The following is a 21,499-nucleotide window of genomic DNA, read 5'->3' on the forward strand; positions in this document are numbered from 1 at the left end:
GCGCCCGCCTCCGCGCTCCCCGCGGCTGCCGCTGCTCCGGCCGCGCGCCCCGAGGCCCCGCGCCCAACTCGCAAAGTTTGGCGGGCGGCGGCGCGCACGCGGCCCGGGGCGCACGGAGGGTCTCTGCGGCGGTGTCCGGGGTTGCCGAGTCCCCGGCGGGCTGCGGTGCGGGCCCAGGCGGCGCCGGAGAGCGCGCCCGGAACGTGGCGGTGGCGGCGGTGGCGACGAGCCCCGGGCGGCTGCGGCGGCCGCATGTGCGAGCTCCGGCGCCGGCCCGAGCGTCGGGTCATTTAATTGGGGAGGAGGGAGGCGGGGCGGCGCGGGGCGGAGGGCGCGGGAGGGAGGTGGAGGCGGGGAAGCCCTCCCTCGCGCCGCCCTGCTGCCCGCCTCCACCCGGGCTCCTCCTCCCTCTCCCCCCTTCCCCGGACTCCGACTCCTCCTTCTCCTAATCCTCCTCTCCCTACCCTCCTCCCCTGCCTCCTCCTAACCTCCTCCCCTTACCTCCTCTCCAGCCCTCCTCCCCTGACTCATCCTCTCCTCTTGATCCTCCTCCTTCCTCCTCCCCTGACCTCTTCTCTCCCCAACCCCCGCACCCCGCCCCCGTCCTCCTCCCTCCCCACCCTCTCTCACCCCCCTGTGTCCCAAACTATGGCACAATAGCGCTCAGCTCCTCTGTCTATTCTGTGTCCAGCAGGAGCCCGCGGTGATTCATTGCTCCAATTAGGGGCTCTGCAGCCCGTGGCTCGGGCTGTCTGAAGGGTCTCCTTTGGGACCCACGAAACCCATCAGCCGCTGCCGCTGATCTTTAAGGAAAGGTCAAGCCGGACGCATTAGAGCCAGGTGAGGACCGATGGGTACCAAGGGAGGCTTGGGAAGGGCACCCCCACCCCGGCCTCCAAAGCTGGGGGGGCGTCCTGGCCCTTCAGTAGCCCGGGGTTGGGGTCACCTTTCTAAGCCCAGTGCCCTAGTTTTAGAGACAGAGGGAAGAGGAGTTGTCTTCTGCATCACCCTGGAGACAGACTCCTCACAGCCTACCCCCACCCCGACTGGCCAGGGGCCACCGGGTCACCCTAGGGGTAGGAGTAGGAAGGATACTGTGTGTCCTGGGACTAAGAACTCAACCTCTCTGTACCCTTTTCCTTCTTGCTGAAGTGTTGTAACGGAGACCACAGATACCCACGACTTAATGTATTGGATGCAGATACATTGTAGCAGTTTAACACAGAGACAGACCTGCAGGCCAAGTTCAGCACTGTTTCATGCTTCTTAGCCACTCCCCCCAAGAAGCAAGTGTGGGATGACTGTCCCTCACTTTATGACTCAAAAGAAGAGGCCAGGCAGGATTCAGACCCAGGCAGCAGGGTTCTGCATGGAGTATGCAGCCTCCTCAGGCAGACATCTGGCCCGTCACCCAGAAGCTGCTGGAGACTGTCCTTGGCGCCTCCCAAGCACACAGGCGTGCATGCATGTCTCTGTCTCTGTCTCTGTCTGTCTCTGTCTGTCTCTGTCTGTCTCTCTGTCTCTCTGTCTCTCTCTCTCTCTCTCTCTCTCTCTCTCACACACACACACACACACACACACACACACACACACACACACACACACACACAGATGGTGCCCTTTGGTTCAGGCTGGGCCACCAAGCAATCCCAAACCCTTCTGGGCCTCAAGTCTCCCATCTGTAACAGGGCCCCCTGAAGCTTCAGAACCGTGAGCCTCTACTTCCTAGCAGCTTCCAGCTGTTTACCCTGCTAGCAGGAGGCAGCGCCTGGGGCTCTGGGGACAGGAGCCCCCACTTGGTGAGCTGACATGTAAATAAAGCCCCTGTACCCCGTGTAAATGGGCAGGAGAAAGGCCTCTTGGGAGTCCCTGACATTCCAGGGCTCCAGGATCAACCAGATGGGATGTCAACACGGCAGAGCATGGGACTCTTCCTTCCCTGACCCAGAAAATGCTGGCTCAGCAAACTATCTTGCAGAATTGGGGGGGGGGGGTGCAATCCCCCGACTGCAGGCAGTATCCATACCTTGTTGGAGGCGAGATCGATGGATGGGAGCTCCCTCATGAAGGAACCCTTTCTGTTCTAACCAAGGAAGGGCTGGGGGTCTCACCAGGTAGGAAGGAGCCTGGGGAAACTGTTTCTGCCCAAGCACAGCAGGTTCCCTGGAGGTGAAGGCCCCTCAGCCCATCTACAGAGCCCTTCAGGCTCATCTGTAGGGACTCAGCTGGAGTTGCCCATGTTCCTTCCCATCTGCTCATCATTCATTTTATTTCCTTTGCCATCTTCTGCTTCCTACATCCTTTGATCTCCCAAGAGCCAGTTCCTCCAAGTCCATCCTGCACACTGAAGAGCCAGGACCGGCTCCATTCCTGCATCCAAAGCCCCAAACCCCATCCCGCCAGCTGTGTGTACCTCAGACAGAGGCAGACCTCTTAACTCTACCAACCTCAGTCTTCTGCTATGTGTAATGGGCACATGCTCCTTCCACAGTGGGCCAAATGAGAGCCTGGCACAGAAGGCTGACACGATGGGAGGATGTGTGTGTGTGTGTGCATGTTAGCATGTGTGTGCTACTACACACATGTGCTGTGTATATAGACATGTGTGTGAACAAGTACAGACATGTGTAGTGTGTTGTACATACATTTGTGTGTGAATGCATAGTTATATACACATGCGTATGTGTTTGTGTGCACAAGTCCAGGGATACATGTGTGTGCTTCTGTGGGTGAAGTGGGCGGGGTGGAGGGGGGGAGATTTCTGTTTCTCTCAATGGGCGAATGACTCAGGAAATCCCCTGGCACGGATCAGAAGAGGAAGACAGGTGACGCTGCTGAGTCATCTGGGGGTGGGTGACATGGGGGTGGAGCCGCAGCACAGCCAGACACAGCAGCATTCACCAGCCTTGCTGGGAGGGTGGGGGCTGAGGGGGCTTCTGACCCTCAGGGTCTTTGTTTCTCCATCAGGAAAGCAGAGCTGACCAAAGGATGCATTTTTTTAGGTTTGGGAAAAGCAGAACCTAGGCAGTGCTGACAGACCATGCTCTCCAGAGACCAAGGCAGGAGGATCTCAAGTTCAAGGCCAGCCTGGGCTGCACAGTAAGACCCTGTCTCAAAGGCACAGAGTCGAGGGACCCCAGCAAACCCCACCCCCACGTGGAGCACAGCAGTGGTGGTATCCCGGCATGCTGGGCAAGTGCTGAACACAAGCCTGGGCCTTGCAGGAACCAGTTCCTGAATCTCCACAGGGCCCATGGCATGTCATTGCACCCCGGCTGTCTGACGAGAAGACTGAGGTTCAGAATGAGGAGAAATCAGCCAATAGAAACAGCAGGTTGAGTGGGAAAACATACCCCCATCTCTCTCTCACACACACCCCCCCTTAGAAAGATGTTGAGAGTGATTTGCCCTAAGTGTTCTTCTTTCGTGTGTCCCCAACTATGCATCTAAGAAAACTAAAGCTCTCACAGGCTCTGGCCTGGACACAAAGCCAGCTCTGTGGTGCCAGATGCTCAGACACCAAAATGCTTTAGTATCTACTTCATGTTCCAAAGCCATTCCAGCCCCCAGCCTGGCCGTTCACATGTGCAAAGCTCAAACTGGGTCGAGCCATCCACACATGCCTGTCAAGAGTCATAGCATCGTTTGAGGCCAGCCTAGTCTACAAAGTGAGTTCCAGGACGGCTAGGGCAGTTACACAGAGAAACCCTGTCTCAAAAAATGAGAGAGAGAGAGAGAGAGAGAGAGAGAGAGAGAGAGAGAGAGAGAGAGAGAGAGAATCTAGACTGAGGGTATCCAGCAGAGTCATCCCCCTGCCTACGGAGGGGCCATGTTCCTTCCATACCTGTCACTATTCAAGGCATGGGCAATATTGCAGCTCCCAGTAGCCCCAGCTCAGGGCAGGGAACTCACAGCCCACAGGTTCCATGGAGACATGGAGCAAAGGTACAGAGCATCTGGGCACAGCTCACATTTTTGGCCGCCTGTGGGGCATCTCCCAGCTCCCCCCTAGCTCTCTCCAGCTCCCAGCACCACACAGTACTATGTCTGTTTCCGGCTGTGTCTCCCAAGGGGATGAGCCCCGGCTGGCCTGCCTTGCACTGTCCTAGTTTCACAGGGCCCAATCATTGTTGGGACCAGGGATGCAGGACTCCAAACCTCATGATGCCTTCTGTTCTAGAATCATCAGGCCATCTGGCAGAATGGTACCTCCTATAATCCCAGCACCCTGGAGATGGATGGGAAGTTCAAGGCCAGCCTGAGCTGCAAAGTGAAACCCTGCCTCAAAAAATAAAACCTTGGAAGGAGGCAGGTAAGATCAAATGCATTTTATACACGCATGGAATTCTCAAAGAATAAAAATATTAAAAATAAGCCTGGTAGTGGTGGTACACACCTTTAGTCCCCACACTGGGGAGGCAGAGGCTGGCAGATCTCTGAGTTTGAGGCCAGTCTGGTCTGAAGAGCAAGTCTCCAGTTCCAGGACAGCCAGAGCTACACAGATAATCAGTGTCTCAAGAAACCAAATATATAATAAATTAAAACAAATAAAAAAAATCCCACCAGCATCACCCTGCTCCTCAGCAGTCTTCGGCTGCTCGATATATCCATCATTCCAAGCCTGAAATCAAATTCAACTATCCCAAGGCTCCCAGCTTCTCCCAGCTTCTTGCAGCTTCTCCCAGCCTGCAGCTTTGACATCCTTCTTGTTGTTCCTTGCATCACTTCTCTCTTCCTCTGTGTGCGCTCCTCCAGCATCCTTCCCAGGACCCAGTCACTGTCTGTTCATCTGCTTCTACAGAGGCAGCCTGGGCCCTGTGTTTGCTCTCCAGCTAGCTGGGGACCAAAAGAGGAAAACTGATCTTTGGCTGCCCTTCCTTTTCTTGCTCTCCCCCCCTCCCCTCTGTTCCCCTCTGCTCCCCTCCTCTCCCCCCCCCCCCCCCCCGCCTTTCCCTTCCCTTTCTTTTCCATCTGGATGGAGCAAGCACTTCACTACTTTCCACAGAAAGAGCTTCAAACATGGCAGGATACTGACAAAAATACACCCTCCTCAGAGGGAAAGAATGTTACTATGGACAATAAAAAAACAATCCCTGGGTGGCTGACTGGGGCCAGTCATACCCCGTTAGCATTTGACAGCTGGGCCTGGTGGCTGGAGAAGTGTTGCCTCTGCTTTAGATGAAGGGAATCGGGTCCCCAGAAGCAGGGACTTGTTCAAAGATGCAATTCCCGAGACCAGGGTGAGACTGGTGAAATTTTGCTGCATTTTAGAGATTACGTTTATGTATATATACATATGTACATATACACATATATATGCACACACATAATATATACATATATACACACTGTGTGTGTGTGTGTGTGTGTGTGTGTGTGTGTGTGTTAAGAGGGAGTGTCCTAGTTCGCTTTCTGTGGCTGTGATAAATACCATGACCAAAACCAACCTTGGAGGAAAGGGTTTATGTGGTTTACAGGTCCTGTAAGATGGCAGTCCGAGCCGGGCGGTGGTGGCGCACGCCTTTAATCCCAGCACTCGGGAGGCAGAGCCAGGCGGATCGCTGTGAGTTCGAGGCCAGCCTGGGCTACCAAGTGAGTTCCAGGAAAGGCGCAAAGCTTCACAGAGAAACCCTGTCTCGAAAAACCAAAAAAAAAAAAAAAAAAAAAAAAAAAAGATGGCAGTCCGTCATTGAGGGAGATCAGGGCAGGAACTCAGCAGCAGGGAGGAGCCATGAAGGAACGCAGCTTTCTGCCTCACATTCAGCTCCCTTCCTTAGACAATCCAGGACCCCCTGCCTAGGCATGGCACTGCCCACATTGGTCTGGATCCCTTCACATCAATCAACAGTGGAGAAAAAGCCCCACAGACTTGCCCACAGGCCAGTCTGATGGAGGCAGTCCCTCTGTTGAGGTTCCCTCCTCCCATATAACACTATTTGTATCAAAGGGATGAAACTAAGCAGCACAGAGGATAGAGGGGTCTGCCACCTCATACCGTGGAGGTCAGAGACAACCTGTGGGAACCGGTCTTCTTCCTCTATGTGGGTTCCATGCCTTAAACTCTGGGCGTCAGGCTTGGTGCCAAGGACCTGTACTACTGAGCCAGCTCACAGGCCCTTCTGTTACCCTTCGTATGGACTGATTCCATTAACTCATTAAACATGCAGCTTCTCCAGGGCGCTAGTAACCCCATCTCAGCGGCCACTGCTCTTCGAGACACCCCCGTCTCAGAGCAAGGAGATGGCAGCTCACTGTCCATCTCTGGGTTCTGAGATGGTGTAGGCAGGAGCATTCCATACGTTGCAAAGGCCCTTGTGTGAAAATCCCAGCTTGTGCTCACAGCAAAGGATCAGGGCATGGGGGCCAGGAGACAACTCTCAAGCTCCCCCCCCCCCCAACCCGAGGATGCTGCGGTGAACTTCAGAGCCTTGTAAAAACCTTTTGATAGATGAACACAGAGCTGACCTGCACGGGGCTGATGGGACAGACTCTCCACATAAATCTTACGTGCGCTTGAAAATTCCCTCCCCACTGGCACCTCCAAGGCTCTGATTTGTAGCAGAAACCCCTTGATGTGGTTGGTTCCCAAGCAGCCAAGCCCCAGAAGTTCTGGAAAAGGCAGGACACGAGAGGAGGAAAGGAAAGTTAGACATGGAGAGTGACCTCCAACTGCCCAGCATGCATGCCTGGCCCACAGTCAGTGAGTTTGTTGGTCAGCTAGCTTTGGTCCTCCACTTGGACGAAGACAGCTAACATTACCAACTCTTCACTAAGTGCTGGGTACTTTCTAAGCACCAGGGGCTATGTTCACTTAATACGCGAACACTATTGTTAGTTTTACTGATGGGGCACTGAGGTTCCAAACAGTGGCCCCATGTCCCCAAGGTCACAGAGCTGGGAGTCCCCAAGGTCACAGAACTGGGAAGTGTCGGGGCTGGAATTGAACACTTGCTCTAACCCACCACCCATAAGGTACAGCTCCCGGCCTACAGGCCCACCTCTCCAAATCCTTCCCCATAAAAACATTCCTGTCACTCTTAGTGTCCTGCCCCAGAAGCTAGTGGTCTTGCTCACCATCCTGCCCATGGCTCCACCAGCAGCTGTACCTTCAGCCAGGTCCCCAAGCCCTTGGACCCAGAGTTTCTCAGTGGCTTCCTCAGGTTCTGGCTCACAGGAAGGCTGTGTCCACAGCCCTGGACTCTTTCCATATGTCCCTCTGAGTCGCCAGGACCTGCCCCAGCCCCAGCTGTCCTCCTTGGTCTTCACTTTGGAGTGGCTGGCCTATCCTGGACTTGTTCACACTGCCTGGTGCTAAACTGGAGAATGGCACTTTGTTTTCTTCTGGGAGGTCTCACTGTAACCCCAGCTGACCTCACATTTCAGCAGCCCCCGTGCCCTCCCCTCCCCAGTGCTGAGGTTATTGGGGTGAGCCGCCAGGCCTGGCTGGGTTTTATGCTTTTGAAAACCTCTTCCTGAAGCTCCTGAAAGGATGTGACACATAGGTGCACCTCACTAAGTTTTCACAGGCCAAACTGGGGTTTGACTAGCCAATCACAAGCATCCCATATCCAGTTCAAACCCATCTACAGAGATGACATTTCCCAGACTGCACAGTCCACCATGCAGGTGACAGTTCCGTGGCTGAGTGTTCACAGAGCCACATAGCTAGTCCAAATGGCAATTTTTGACATCCATCACCAAGAGAAACCTCCACCCAAAGTGCCATCACTGTGGTTCCTCCAGCTGCTCTTCCCTCAGCTCTGAGTACCATTCACCTCTGTCTCTTCACTTGTCTGTCTTGGGGTGCCACATGGAGGAGATGGCTATGTAGCCCTGGCTAGCCCAGAACTCACTATGCAGATCAGACTGACTTCAAACTTACAGGGATCCACATGCCTCTTCCTCCTGAGTGCCTGGCCTCTTTTGGTTTTTCAAGACAGGGTTTCTTTGTGTAACTCTGGAGCCTGTCCTGGAACTCGCTCTGTAGCCCAGGCTGGCCTCGAACTCACAGAGATCTACCTGCCTCTGCCTCCCCAGTGCTGGGATTAAAGGCGTGCGCCACCACCGCCGGCTTTTTTTTTTTTTTTTTTTTTTTTTGAGAAAGTCTCAGGTAACCCAGGCTGGCCTTGAGGGCAGTATGTGTAGAGGATGATCTCGATCTCCTGTCCCCACCTTCTGAGTGCTGAGATGGCAGGAGACCCCCATACTCTGTCTGTTTGAGCTAATTTCAAGGCTGGGCCACGTCATAGTATGAGCAGGTGGGCTCTGTCCCCTCTGGGGGGAGGGCTGCAGCCTGTGCACACCCTGTGTCTTCCTTGTGACCCCACATTGTGCCTGATTCTTCCTGCTTGGGGTTTTCTGTGCATGTGTGTTGCTGGGTTGCAACCCAGGGCTCTGTGTGTACCAGTCGACTGTTCTGGCACTGAGCCATGCTCCAGCCCCCTTCCTGCTGCTGCCCAAAGCACCATCTTATCCTTTGTATTGCTGTGTGGAAGTCCCCTGGTGACTGTGAGGGTTGGTCTTGCCTCTGGGTGGGTCTGTGAAGGCTTTCCCAGGAAGGATGAACTCAGGGATTAAAGCTTCTTTCCAGCAACACTCCATAATCCTGGCCTGTGGCTCCTGATCGAGGCCTCCAGCCTCCTTCAGCTCCAGGCTTTTCAGCCTCTCCAGCATGCAGGCAGCCATCCTTCCTGTGTAGGCCACTCTAGTGAATCTCCCTTTATGACAGACACCTGGTTGGTTCAGTCCCCCCCCCCCCCCCCCCCGAGACTCTGCTGGTACAATGACTGGCTGATCTTGATCCCTTCGTGGGTTGAGGGATTCCATCGGAGGCAAAGCTGGTGGCATTTTCCTGCATACCCTAACCATGTCGTTGGTTGACAGAACATGATACACTTGTCGGGTGGACACCCATGAGTGGAACGCTGACCCCAGGGAGGTGTGTAGGCTTTCTGTACACTAGACAAGCTGTCTCAAATCCCGCCTGTGGTGACCGTCGTTCCTGTGGTTCACCAGCTCCTGGCCTCAGCCCTTCCTGATGCCTCCCTTGGCTCCTAGGCCCCTGACAACCAGGCTGGCTCTGCAGGTCACCTTGCTGCAGGGCAGGCCCCCCCATCCGGCCCCCCTGAGCAGCCTGATGATGTCCACATGGGCTCAGAGGCCAGGACTCAAAGTGTCTGTTTCGTTGGGCTGTGCGAACACACGCGTGTTCCCACCCTGGCTCTGAAAAGGTGCTCCTTTCACAGGCCAGCAATACTGAGAAATGGCCCCCGCTGAAGGGAAAATACATTTTAAAATTGCAGCCTGCTCAAGTCCTGGTGCAGTGCTTCTCACCCTTCCTAGTGCTGTGACCCTCCAAAACAGTTCTTCATGTTGTGCTGACCCCCCAATCATAAAAGTATTTTGTTGCTACTTCACAACTGTAATTTGGCTACTGTTATAAATCATATTGTAAATATCTGATATGCGACCTCAAACAGGTCGCGACCCACGGGTTGAGAACCACTGTCCTAGTCCCAGTTCGCTCCGTAGTCCCAGTTCGCTCCTTCTGGCCTCTGCAGGGTAGTGCCTGCCAGGAACAGGAGTGTACACTCCCTGGTTCCACCTGCTCCTCAGGCTGACTTAGACCACCCCAAGTCCAAGCTCACAGAGGTGGCAGGTGGTGCTTTGAGTGAGGGTCTTTTGCCACTGTGATCTGGAGCCTCCACAGTCTGTCTCAGCTCTGCATGAATCACCCTGATCCTCTCAATGTCTGAACTGACAGGCGCACAGGTATGATTTCCAGTTACAGGGAGGGAAACTGACTCACAGAGAGGCTAGGTACCTTCCCCAAGGTCACACAGCTTGTTCCTGATGGGCTGGGATTCCAGGCCAGGCTAGAGGGGACACAGAAGACCCAGGGCCAGCACAGTACCTCATCCAAGGTCACACGAGGCCAAAACGTGGCTTTCCTAAATTCCAGCTGTAGATCGTGCCCCTTTGGAAGGCTCATGATACCACCATGTGCTTTTGCTATGTTTCTAAGGACTTTTCCTTGGGTCAGCAAGATGGCTCCAGTGATTAAAGGTGCTTGCTACTAAGCCTGACTACCTGAGTTCAGTCCCTGGAACCTACATGGTAGAAGGAGAGAATCGACTCCTGAAGGCTGTCTTCTGACACAAATGTACGCCGAGTTGGAGGTCAGTCTATCTCAAAGAAAAGAAAAGGAAAAAGATTTTTCCTTGACATCACCTCTTCCTGGGGGCCTGGAGGTTTAGTTCAAGCACGGGCTAACCATGGCCCTGAGAGAAGCAGAGGAAGCAGGTTGCACCCCAGGGGCCCCCACAGCTCCAGGTGGTGCGCTGCTCTCCACTCCCCACTGCACAGCTATTGATGTTGATCAAGCTGGAAAACTGAGCGGACGGTAACGTGGAACGCCAAGGTGGACATGGACAGTTGAGTGGCCCCTGCAACTGGGCTGGGGGGCAGCGGAGGCCTGGGAAGGGGCAGGTGGTCAGGGCCCCTGGCCACAGGGGCAGAGCAGGCCATTTGGAAGCAAGGAGAAAACCAATGGTCACCATGGTAACCAGGCCCTGTACAGGGCTGCGGCTTCATTATGCTGTCAGTGCTCATGGGCTGGAGACAGATGGAAGGACCCATGCCTAGGGTACAGGTGGGGCAGGGTAGCAGGTGCCTGCCTGCTTTCCCCTTCCCTGGGCCCGACAGTTGCTCACCCATCAGCTAAGCATCCTCTTTTCAAAGTGCAGCTCTGGTGCTGGGCTCTGTCGGTGCTCCCAGCCATTCTTAGAAGTCATTGTCCTTGGGTTAAAGAGCAAGCTCCATGTACTGTCCCCTCCCAGGAGAGGTGAGACTCGGGGTTGTACCCTCCCCAAGAGTACCATGTGCATCACACCTCAGCCTTTCCACCTCCCTCGCTGCTGCCCGTCATTCCTTACTCTCCCTTGGTCCACAGCTTGAGCCTATACACTCGATTTCCCCAGAGGCTCCATTGCCTCTGAATTCTACTTGGGACAGTCAGTGGGAAGGACTGGAGACTGGAGAGTAGGGATAGCCTGGCCTGCTGCTGGCTGGAGTGCACCCCCCCCCACCACTGCTCCTCCATCCACACTTTCTGGCTTCTCCTCAGCTCCCACCAGCACCCTTGACCCTGAGCCTGTGTGTATTGTTGACCTCATTATTTCTTGTTCAGCTCAGCTACCACCTTCCTGGTCTCCTCCCCTCAACCCCCTGTCCTGCAGCCCCCTGCTTAGCTGCCCTTTCCTGGTAGGTACTCATGCAGGCCTTTGGTTTCTGGGGATTATCCCCACCTCCCAGGAGCCTCCTGGCTGAGGCCTGGCTGGGGCTGTTTGTGATTATGGTTTCAAGAGTGTGGTTACTTGATTCACATCTGTCTCCTCCAAACTGACAAATTCCACAGGGTGAGTGGCCAGCATCTGGTTTTGCTCAACACTGCAGTCTAGCACACAGGAGAGAGCCTGCTGCTGGGGCCTGGAGCAAGCAGGGTAGCAGACCTAGTGTCTATGCAAATAAGAGACTTTATATGCAAATGAGAGGTGGGAGGAGCTTACAGTAGCCCAGCTCCTGCCCCGGGAAGCTTCCCGGTTCACACCTGCTCACTGAAACTCCCAAGTTTCTACTAGCCACTGGGATGGGGAGGGAGGGCATGGAGGGATGGGTGAGTGAGAGTGAGGATGGAGGATGGAAGGGATGGGTGGATTGGTTTGCAGATAGGTGGGTGGACAGACATAAATGGGAGGAAATATTTAACCCTTGGAAAATGTGTAGCAGTAGCTGAGGATGGTGGCCCAGGCCTGTGATCCGAGCACTTGGAGGCAGGAAAATCAGAGGTTCAAGCTTATCCTCAGCTACGCAGCAAGTCTGAGGCCAACCTGGGCTACATGATACTGTATCTCAAAGAAATAAAAAAAAAATAAAATAAAAAAGTCTAGTGGGAAAGACAGGCAGGCTGAATTAAGACAAAAGCTAAATGCCCTCTGGAGTAGAGGCTCCTGGGATGGAGGCTGTGTCCTGTGAAGTGTGCCAAAAGGTCAAGGGGGGCATGGCTTCAGGTCTGAGCTGTGCTCACTGTGCTGAACAAGATTAATGACTTGGTTGGGAGTCACTCTGAGGCCACCAGGGAGCTGCTGACAACCCTGCACCTGCCGAGGGGCACAAGCTGCTCGTGGGGCAGTGAGGGTCAGAGCTAAGGACAGCATCTGCTCCCTTTACCCTGGTTCCAGGCTGGGCAGAGGGTCTAGACTCCAGACTCTAGACTCTATGGCAGTGGTTCCCAACCTTCCTAATGCTGCGACCCTTTAACACAGTTCCTCATGTTGTGGTGACCCCCAACCATAAAATTATTTTCATTACTACTTGACAACTGTAATTTTGCTACTGTTATGAATTATACTATAAATATCTGTATTTCCCGATGGTCTTTGGGGGTCGTGACCCACATATTGAGAACAAATGTTCTAGAGCTTTATAGGACTCAGAATAGATCTGAACCTGTCCAAAATGATGAGACCTATGTTCTGGAGACTGGCTGAGGAGGCTAGAGCTGTAGGGGCCATGAATAGCCATGACTTTCGACATGTGTCTGGAAGAATTGTGGGATCTGGGGAAGTGACTCCATCAATAAAGAGTTTGGCAAGTTCACCAGAGAGTTCCGATCCCCAGAACCCACATGAAAAGCTGGGCAGGCATAGTGGCCACTTGTAATCCCAGAGAGTAGAAGGTTGAGACAAGACCCTGGGGAAAGCTTGGCTGGATGAGAGGGATGGGCAAGTGCTGAGTTCTGCTTGAAACCCTGTTTCCATGAACAAAGTGGAGAGGGATCCAGAAAGACACCTGGGGTCAAACTCTGGCCCCCATATAAACAAGCACACATGCACCCCACACATAGGTGCACCCCAAACATGCAAACAGACAGCCACATACAACGACTGGGCTTGGTGGTCCCAATATTCAGGAGGCTGAGGCAAGAGGGTCATCATGAACTGAGGTCAGCCTGGGGCAAGAAGGAAGGGGAGGAGCCACACCCAGCCCTCAGCTGTTACTCATCCACAGAGGCTCTGAGAGCCTCAGTTGCCCCATGGACACCTGCGGATGGTACAGAGTGGCAAAGAGCATCCAGCAGACAAGCCCTGCACATGGCCGGACCAGCAGGAAGCCGCTGTGTGACTGTGATTGAGTAGGAGGGCCCAGAGTTCAGATGTGTGGATTTGAGCACCATGAAACGCTACCTCAGGCCAGCCCTTAACCAAACACATCGGCATTGCTGTAGCTGAGACGTGAATCTCGATGCTGAGTGGGAGAAAGCGGAGGCTATAAATAGCCTCATGTCAGCTTAGGGCAGATTTTTGTGGCCAAAAAGTTACACAAAATATATATTTTTTTTTGTAAGCATTTTTGATTTTGGAGCTGTGGATCAGGGAGCCCTGCATGAAGATGTTGTCCTCCAAAGGATGCTGGAGGAGAAAAGTTTGTCCAAGTTCTGACAGGAAGGCAATTCAACCTCCCCCCTCCCCTCTGTGAAGTGAAAGAAGGCTAAAAAGTTCTGTGAGCCCGCAGAGAAGCCTGGGGCTGGCCTCAGGCCTTTTCCCTGGAGACCAGCTGGATTTTCTTTCCTACACGTGGGATTTTCTTTTGTCCGTTGGTTTTTACGAGACAAAAATCTCACCATGCAGACCAGGCTGGATTTGAACTCCCAACAGTCCTCCTGCCTCATATCCAGAGTGCTGGGATTACAGGTGAATGCCACCATGTGAGTTTTGCTCCCAGTTGTTCAAAGGTTTCTGCCTGAACTAGGGGTATGTGTGGCAGTTCTGCTGCTGTTGTTTTAAAATAATAATACTTTAGCCAAGTGTGGTGGCACATGCCTTTAATCCCAATACTTAGGAGACAGAGGCAGGTGAGTTTGGGTCCAGCATGTCCTACATAGAGAGTTCCAGGACAGCAGGGGCCACATAGAGAGACCCCGTTTCAAAAAACACCAAACAATATATGAGTGAATTAATAATTATAGTTTAATAACCTGTAAGCCAGGTGTGATGGTTCACATTGGTAACCCCAGCATCTGGAGCTCCAGGTCAGGTTAGGCTACATATCTAAACCTTTTCTTGAAACAGACCAAATCCTGGAATCCCCAAATGTCTAGTAGGGGACCTCTGTGCAGGCAGCAGAGCGGCAGGTGTGGGAGGATCGGGGGGGCTGTTCATCATCGGGGGGGGGAGCAAAACCCCCTGCTACTGGGTCGCCTCCGTGTCCCCCACCCCACTGTTGAGAATTAGGATTCATCCTGACTCTCACCACCTTGCCCAGCCTCTCACTGGGTGCTGTCGTGTGAGGCCCAGACGCCCCCTCCCCACTGTGGACACCCCGGAGGCTCAGGGCAGAGAGGGTGAGCAGGCTCGTGGGGCGGGCAGAAAGGCAGGCAGGGGACAGCCGGCGCTAGCGGTGCCACAGCACGGGTTGCTGGTTCTCAGCCACCCCTGCAACAGGTGGCCTGCCATCTGCTTGGGCTCCCGGCCCAAGCCACGTGTCCAACCCTCTTGAGTTTAGCCTTGGCTGAGGACTCGGCCTGAGTTCATACAGACGGAAAAAGAACTTGGTGTGAGCTGTGGGGCCAGGGGACAGAGTGCAGGTCACTCGCCCCAGGGAGGGAAGCTAAAAATGACCAGGGACCTTGGAAAGTCCCTCTGTTTGGCCCTGACCTTTCTCCCTGCTTGGTTTTTTTTTTTGTTTTTGAGGCAAGGTCTCATGGAGCCCAGGTTGTGGGATGAGCTGAGGATGACCTTGAACTTCTGATCCTCCTGTCTCTACCTTCCTAGTGCTGAGATTACAGGTGTGCCCCACCATGCCTGCTAATGCAGTGTTGGGGCTTGAACCCAGGGCCTTGTGTATACTATACAAGTACTTTACCAACTGAGCTACATCCTCAGCTCCTGACTGCCTTCTCTTTCGTCACTGAGATCCTGAGTTTGACTTGAAAGGTTATATAGACAGGTGCACTCACCATTTACACAGTATTGATGGTCACGGAGCCCAGAGAGGTGAAGGAACCTGCCTGGGCCTACACAGCTTAGCCACTCATTGACTTTCACGGGCTCCCTAAGTATTTATTGAGGTGGCTCCTGCAAGCTGCAGAAATGAGGTGCCTGGTGCCTCTAAACCAGAGAGCTGCTTAACTATGCAGTCCTGCCACCAACCAGGGAGTTTTTCCAAGGCTCTGGCTCATGTTTCTGGTGTGTGCCAACAAGACCTCTAAGGGCTGCTTCAGGGAGAGAGACCACTGTATTCAATGTGTCTTTCTGTTCGAATTCAGCCCATGCCCGCCCGCTTTTGTTTTAGTGACCCAGTACCCCACAGTCAGTGTTACTTACTAGCCTGGATGATTGAATCACTCGCCAGCATACCTAGGACAAGCCTGGGCTAGGACCTGGTCAGTAGGATCTACAGATGGCCACCCCCTCCCTGAAGAGACATGCTAGAGCCTGTCCCCTGAGGCAGGGCACAGCTGTCACTCTTGCCAACAGCCAGGACCCTGGTATGTGGCACCTAGTGGCAGGCTGAAGCTGGAGACATATGGTTTCTGATCCCTCTGAGGCAGAGAGGCCTGGGAAGTCAGAGTGATGGCCTGGACCGCTCGGGCCCATCTTCCAGCCCTCCGAGGCTTGTCTTCCAGCTGCCACATACTTTCCCCATCCCCTGTGGCCTGAGTGTCCACCTGGAATATTCAGGATGAGAGCCGCTTGCCTGTGGCGGGACGCACGGCAGCTCGTGTGTACATGTGGGGTTTTCTGATGATCACTTGAAAGAACGTTTTGTGAACAACTGAAAACTATGAGTTCTCCATTTTCTAAGGAGCAGGCGTCCCTAGCAGATGTCCACTTTCCTGGGGCAATGAATCAGATATCACTGCGGCCCTCCTGCGGGAGTTGAAACTCCGACTCCCACATGGAGGTGGTAACCTTGAACTTGGAGGCTTGGGGAGCTGGGCTGTGGCCCCATGGCTGACTCTGAAACCTCATTGGACCCACTGAGACATTAGGGGTTTTGACAAATAAATACGCAGCCATTCTGGGCTGCTGGCTTGGTAGGCCAGTGTGGTCCTGGGGCTGAGTTTTCCTGGGTCTTCCCAGTAAACTCCGTTCTCAAGATGCTGGGGGTTCCTCATCTCCAAACTTGGGTCAAGAAATGCAGCCCAGAGTGGGTGGGAAGACCTGAGGCAGCCGTGTAGCCCAAGAGGAGAGTGGGAGCTCCTAGCATCCTCCAGGCTTCCATCTGCTCCCGCAGAACCCAAGGCTCACAGGGCTGGGGCAAGAACTGGGAGAAGAGGAGAGAAGTGGGAAGACTGAGATCCGCCCAGACAATCAGTTTGGACATCCAGCCCCGCCTGGCAGAGGGACAGAACTGAGAGTTCCTACCCTAGGAATAGCCCGCCCCTCCCAGGCCTCAGAGCTGACAATCCCCTGCCACCCGAGGCGCCAGAGTGCCTGAGAAAGGCTGGGGGGCGGGGCTCTGGAGGGAGGCCCACTTCGGGGCTTACTTTCCCAAATCGGTCAGGAGCCCAGAGGCAGGAGGGGCCCCTCTGGCTGTGTGTAGACCAGGACAGACAGATGCACTCACAGGGGCCAGGGTGGCTCATCTAAAGGCACCCAGACGGATGCATGGACATAGTATTCTGACTCAATGACAGAGTGGAGAGGAGATGCAGGAGGGATACGAGACAGAGACAGGAGACTCAGGCAGATGTTTACACTGAGGCCTGTGCACAGTCACAGTGGCCCCCTTGGTTCCCATATGCCTGGACTCAGACTAGTGCCAGCCTCTTGCCTTGTCCCACCTGGGCAGCCCCAGCCCATTTGAAATGACTCTGACACCTAACACTCAGAGACACACCTTGGTCAGAGTCATCTGTGTCCCCAGCACCTCTGAATCTTCCCTGTACCCTCCCGGGTGACTGCTGGGCCAACTGCCATGGACTTCTTGCCTCCTAGAAAGCCCTTCACACCCGGTGTTCCGAGCAGTGGGTCTGGCTTCTGTCACTCTGTCGTTTCTGAAACTCTCCCAAGGGGCTGCATCCTGTCATTCTTTCTTTTCCGTGCGTACCACCAAACTTGACAAGTGGTATTCCAATCCGTGGTGAGCCTGGTCTGTCGAGGGAAGGCTGGAGGGGGCACTTGGGAGTCCCAAGTGTGGGGCTGTTGTAAACAAGGCTGCTGGGGATACATGTGCCCAGGGCCTTGTTCTTGATTCTATGGAGTGAATATTAATACCGAAAAGTGGAGTTGCCATGTTGGGAGTCAGTGAGAGCAAGGAGCTGTGTGTCCTGTCTCTACAACTGAGATAAAAGAGAGTCTGGGATGTGGCTCAGTGGTGAAGCGCTTACCTAGCATGTGAGAAGCCCTGGCTTCCACCCAGTCCTGCAGTAACGGGTGTGGTGACTGGAGTCTGTAACCCCAGCACTCAGGAGGATCAGAAGTTAAGGTCATTCTCAGCTACCTAGGGAGTTCCAGGACAGCCTGGCCTGTTTAGGACTCTGTCTCAAAGGAAACAACAACAGTATGGGGATAAAGAATGGAAACAGCCAGGCAGCAGTGGCGCATGCCTTTAATCCTGGCTTGGGAGGTGGGGCCAGGTGGATCTCTGTGAGTTCGAGGCCAGCCTGGTCTACAGAGCAAGATTCAGGATAGGCATTACACAGAGAAACCCGGTCTCAAAAAAAAAAAAAAAAAAAAAAAAGGAAGAAAAGAAAAGAAACAAAGCTGAGTATAATAATGCATACCTTTAATCTCAGCACTTGGGAGGCAGAGGCAGGAGGATTTCTGTGAGTTCCAGGCCAGCCTGGTCTACAAAGTTATTTCCAGGACAGTCAGGGTTTACATAGTGAAACCCTGTCTTGAAAAAAAACAAACGAAAAAAGTGGAAATAATCATAACCCATTAACACTTGGCTAACAAGACACATATGAAATGGGGCTGGAGAGATGGCTCAGAGGTTAAGAGCACTGGCTGCTCTTCCAGAGGGACCTGGGTTCAATTCCCAGCAACCACATGGTGGCTCACAACAGAGAAGACACACATGGAGCATTAGTCAGCCATGAAAAAGAAATGATGTCTTTCAGCATGATGCCAGGAGACCATGTCCTGTCTGGTCCCATTTAAACAAAATGTCCAGAACAGGTAGTCTGCAGACAGGGAGGAACCATTATTGATGAGGACAGGCTCCTTTTAGGGGGCTAAAAGTGCCCTGGAATGAGACCCAGCCTGCAGCCGCCCAGCTCTGTGATACTAACAGTATTGGGCTCATGTGCTTATGGGGATGGCAGTAAGGGACTTCATTTATTCCTGATTTTATTGTTTACTATGTGTTTTTGAGACACGGCCTCATGTAGCCCAGGCTGGTCTAGAACTCCCAATGTAATTGAGGATGACCTTGACTTCTGATCATCTTGTTTCTACTTTCCTGTGGTTACCGCTGTGTGGCACTACGCCCGGCTCGAAGTGGTGAGTTTTATATTCATTTTGCCTTAATTATTAAAAGTGGGGATGGGGCTGGCAAGCTCAGCAGGTAAAGGTGCTTGCCACCAAACTTGACAACCTGAGTTCAATCCCCAGGACTCACATGATAAGAGAGAATTGACTTCTGCAAGTTGTCCTCTGATCCCCACATGCAGACCCCTCCCAAATAAATAAATACATGTGATTTTTTTTTTTTGAGACAGGGTTTCTCTGTGTAGCCCTGGCTGACCTGAAACTCACTTTATAGACCAAGCTGGCCTGGAACTCAAGAGATCCCCCGGTCTCTGCCTCCCGAGTGCTAGGATTAAAGGCATGTACCACCACTGCCTGGCATATATCTAATATTGAAAAAGGGGGGTGGATTGCCAAATGGAAAGTCCACATTGTAGTCTCAGTGACTCAAAAGGATCTGTTGGGGGTCAGGAGTTCAAGACCAAGGAGGGGTCACAGAGTGAGGTTCTGTCTTAAAAATAGTTCTTTAAATAAAATTAATAGGTAACACAGACTGGAGAATGATAGCCCAGAAAGCACAGAGGCCTCTTGGTGGCATCTGTGTCAGTGAGGTCGATGCCATGAAGCTGGGCACACAGTCCCTGGTGAGAAAGTCCCAGGCTTGGGGACTTGTGTGTGTGTGTGTGTGTTCCTGACTCTAGAACACCTCCAGGCTATGTAGCCTCCCAGCAGATGTGGGCTAATCAAGAGTGATTAACTCTATGATTATGGTTTCCTGCAGCCCTGTGAAAACCCTGCCAGGAAAACATACGATGGTGTGCTGACGGCTGCACTGGCCTTCCTGTCCTTATCTTCAAGACATCTTCAAAACAGTCCCATCCGATGGGACTCTCTGAGTTTCTTACCATTAATCTGGCCATGTTTACAGAGCAGGAAGCCAGCAGGGGCTGCGGGGCCCACCCAGGGTCAGCCAGGAGGCCAGGTAAGTGGGCTGCTGGGTCATCTGGTGAAGACCCACCCATAGGCCGTCTGCAGAGCCGGGCGCCCTGTGCCAAATCCAGGCTGAATTTAGGTAGGTCTGAGGCCGGCGCTGGCTGGGTCCACGTGAGTTTGCCCTGACTCCTGCGAGCAGGAAGGAAGGCCCATAGGGATCTAGGCGTCAGGGAGGAAGTAAGAAAGGTACAGACAGCCAGAGAACGGCCCATGCTGCCTGTGCTGGCTGCAGAACACATTGCTTCCCTGGGCTTGGACTCTCACCCTCACTCATTGGATTAGCTACTCTCTTTGTGGCGACAAAAAATACCGGACGAAAGCCACTTAAGGACTGAAGGGCTTGTGGTAGGAAGGAATGGTGGCAGAAGTGTGGGGCAACCGGTCACATGTCACCCACAGTCAGGAACAGGGTGATGAACGCTGGTGCTCAGCTCGAGTTCTCCTTTTAATCCTGTCTGGGACTCCAGCCCGTGGGTACATCTTTCCTCCTCAGGTCATCCTGTCTGGAAATGCCCTCACAGATACACCCAGAGGTGTCTCTCCATGGTGACTGTGATTTCAACCAAGGGGACAAGAACCATCACTGAGTTGGATGTGTCCTTATTCTTAGGACCATCCCTTCCCACCTGCCCGGCCTCCTTCTTGTCTGCATCTCAGCCTTATTGACTCCTCCCCCGAGCCATCACGCCACTTCCTGTCTACACTCGGGAACAGCTCCCTAGGGACCACCAACCCATCTCCAAACCCATTGTTCCCAAGATGGGAAGGTGGAGACATCAGACCCAGACCCAAGAGAGGTCTGCAGGCACTATTCCTATTGACGGCAGAAACCATAGCCAAGGAAGGAGCTAGCTCAAAAGCTGGGGAGGGGAAGGGGCCGGGTTGCTCCCCACAACTCCAGCAGGATCCAACCCTTGACCCCAGAATGTGACCTCCTGTCCCTTCTCTCTTCCTCTTCCATCTCCTCCCCCATCTATCTCTCCTCTTTCATCTCTTCTGCCTCTTCTTGTGCTGGGCACCAAACCTGAGACCCCATGCATACCAGGCCAGCACCCTGCCACTGACTTATGCCTCAGCCTTCCACATCGGACTTCTGACCCCCACAATTGATAGAGCCAATACAGAATGCTTAAAGCCTCTTTCTTTTCTTTGTTGCTGTTGTTCTGAGACAGAGTCTCTCTCTCTGGTCCAGACTGGTCTGGAACTCACGGCAGTCCTCTTGCTTCAGCTTCCCGAGTTGAGAGTGTAAGCCGCCATATCCAAATGTGCGCTCACATCACAGTGACGCCAGGGGACTCATTTGACGCCCTGTCTGACCTGCCCTATGGCTTTACAGAGTCCTGACTGTCCCTACCTGCCCTCCCCATCTCCCCAGGTTGGCTCGGCACAGCCCTACCGAGCCCCAGCACTGAGTCCTGAAGGAGCTCTTGGCTGCCCCAGCCCGGGTGAGTCAGCCTCTGGGCTGTCACCATCCCTGCAGCTCCTTGTCACACTTGCACACCTCACGTCCAGTCTGTAATTTCCTCAAAGGCAGGAAGCCCCATTCAGGCGTCTTTGTATTGTCCAGCCCCTGGCAAGGAGGGGGAGCCCAAGGCCAGTCGAAGCACTGTGCGGTGTGGTTCCCACCAGCCCACCCTGTTCCCCACCCCTGTAGAGCTCTGTCCCAGCCCTCCCTCTCAGCCCCCTGCTTGGTCAGAGCCCATCTGACACCAGTGTCACGCCACCCCTCCGAGAGGCACTCCGATCCCCCTGCGCAGTCCCCTGTGGCACCTCACAGGCAGAAGCCACATCATTGCAGGACTCACCATTCTTTTCCAGAATCTTTCTGAGTACAGCACAGGTCTGTGCTATTCCCCCGGGAATGGCCACTGATTGGGCAGGCAAAGACTGCAGGGTAGACGCACTCTGGCGTCTAGTCCAGCCCTACCTGGCCAGCTGAGGGACCAGGTTGAGCCATGTCCCCTCCCTGGGTGTTTCACCATGACACTCCAGAACCTGCCTCCACAATGAGTCTGATGAAGACATCCTAA

General features: G+C 53.7%; 1 long non-coding RNA gene across 4 annotated transcripts; it reads left to right on the forward strand.

Annotated features, from left to right (window-relative positions):
* The first annotated feature begins 26 nt into the window (after positions 1-26).
* LOC128103036 (uncharacterized) lies at positions 27-20,608 on the forward strand. Of its 4 annotated transcripts, XR_008215618.1 has the most exons (6): positions 33-840; positions 3,003-3,099; positions 4,181-4,312; positions 10,025-10,178; positions 19,258-19,458; positions 19,963-20,608. It is a non-coding gene; the product is annotated as an uncharacterized LOC128103036 (long non-coding RNA). The 4 variants fall into 4 exon arrangements; XR_008215619.1 differs by lacking the exons at positions 19,258-19,458; positions 19,963-20,608 and adding an exon at positions 3,249-3,334 and having other exon boundaries at positions 27-840; positions 10,025-12,657; XR_008215617.1 differs by lacking the exons at positions 19,258-19,458; positions 19,963-20,608 and having other exon boundaries at positions 28-840; positions 3,003-3,334; positions 10,025-12,657.
* Positions 20,609-21,499: the final 891 nt, after the last annotated feature.

This window comes from Peromyscus californicus, unplaced genomic scaffold, assembly GCF_007827085.1.
Source record: "Peromyscus californicus insignis strain IS unplaced genomic scaffold, ASM782708v3 Scaffold_8__1_contigs__length_139910024, whole genome shotgun sequence".
In the NCBI taxonomy this organism is placed as follows: domain Eukaryota; kingdom Metazoa; phylum Chordata; class Mammalia; order Rodentia; family Cricetidae; genus Peromyscus; species Peromyscus californicus.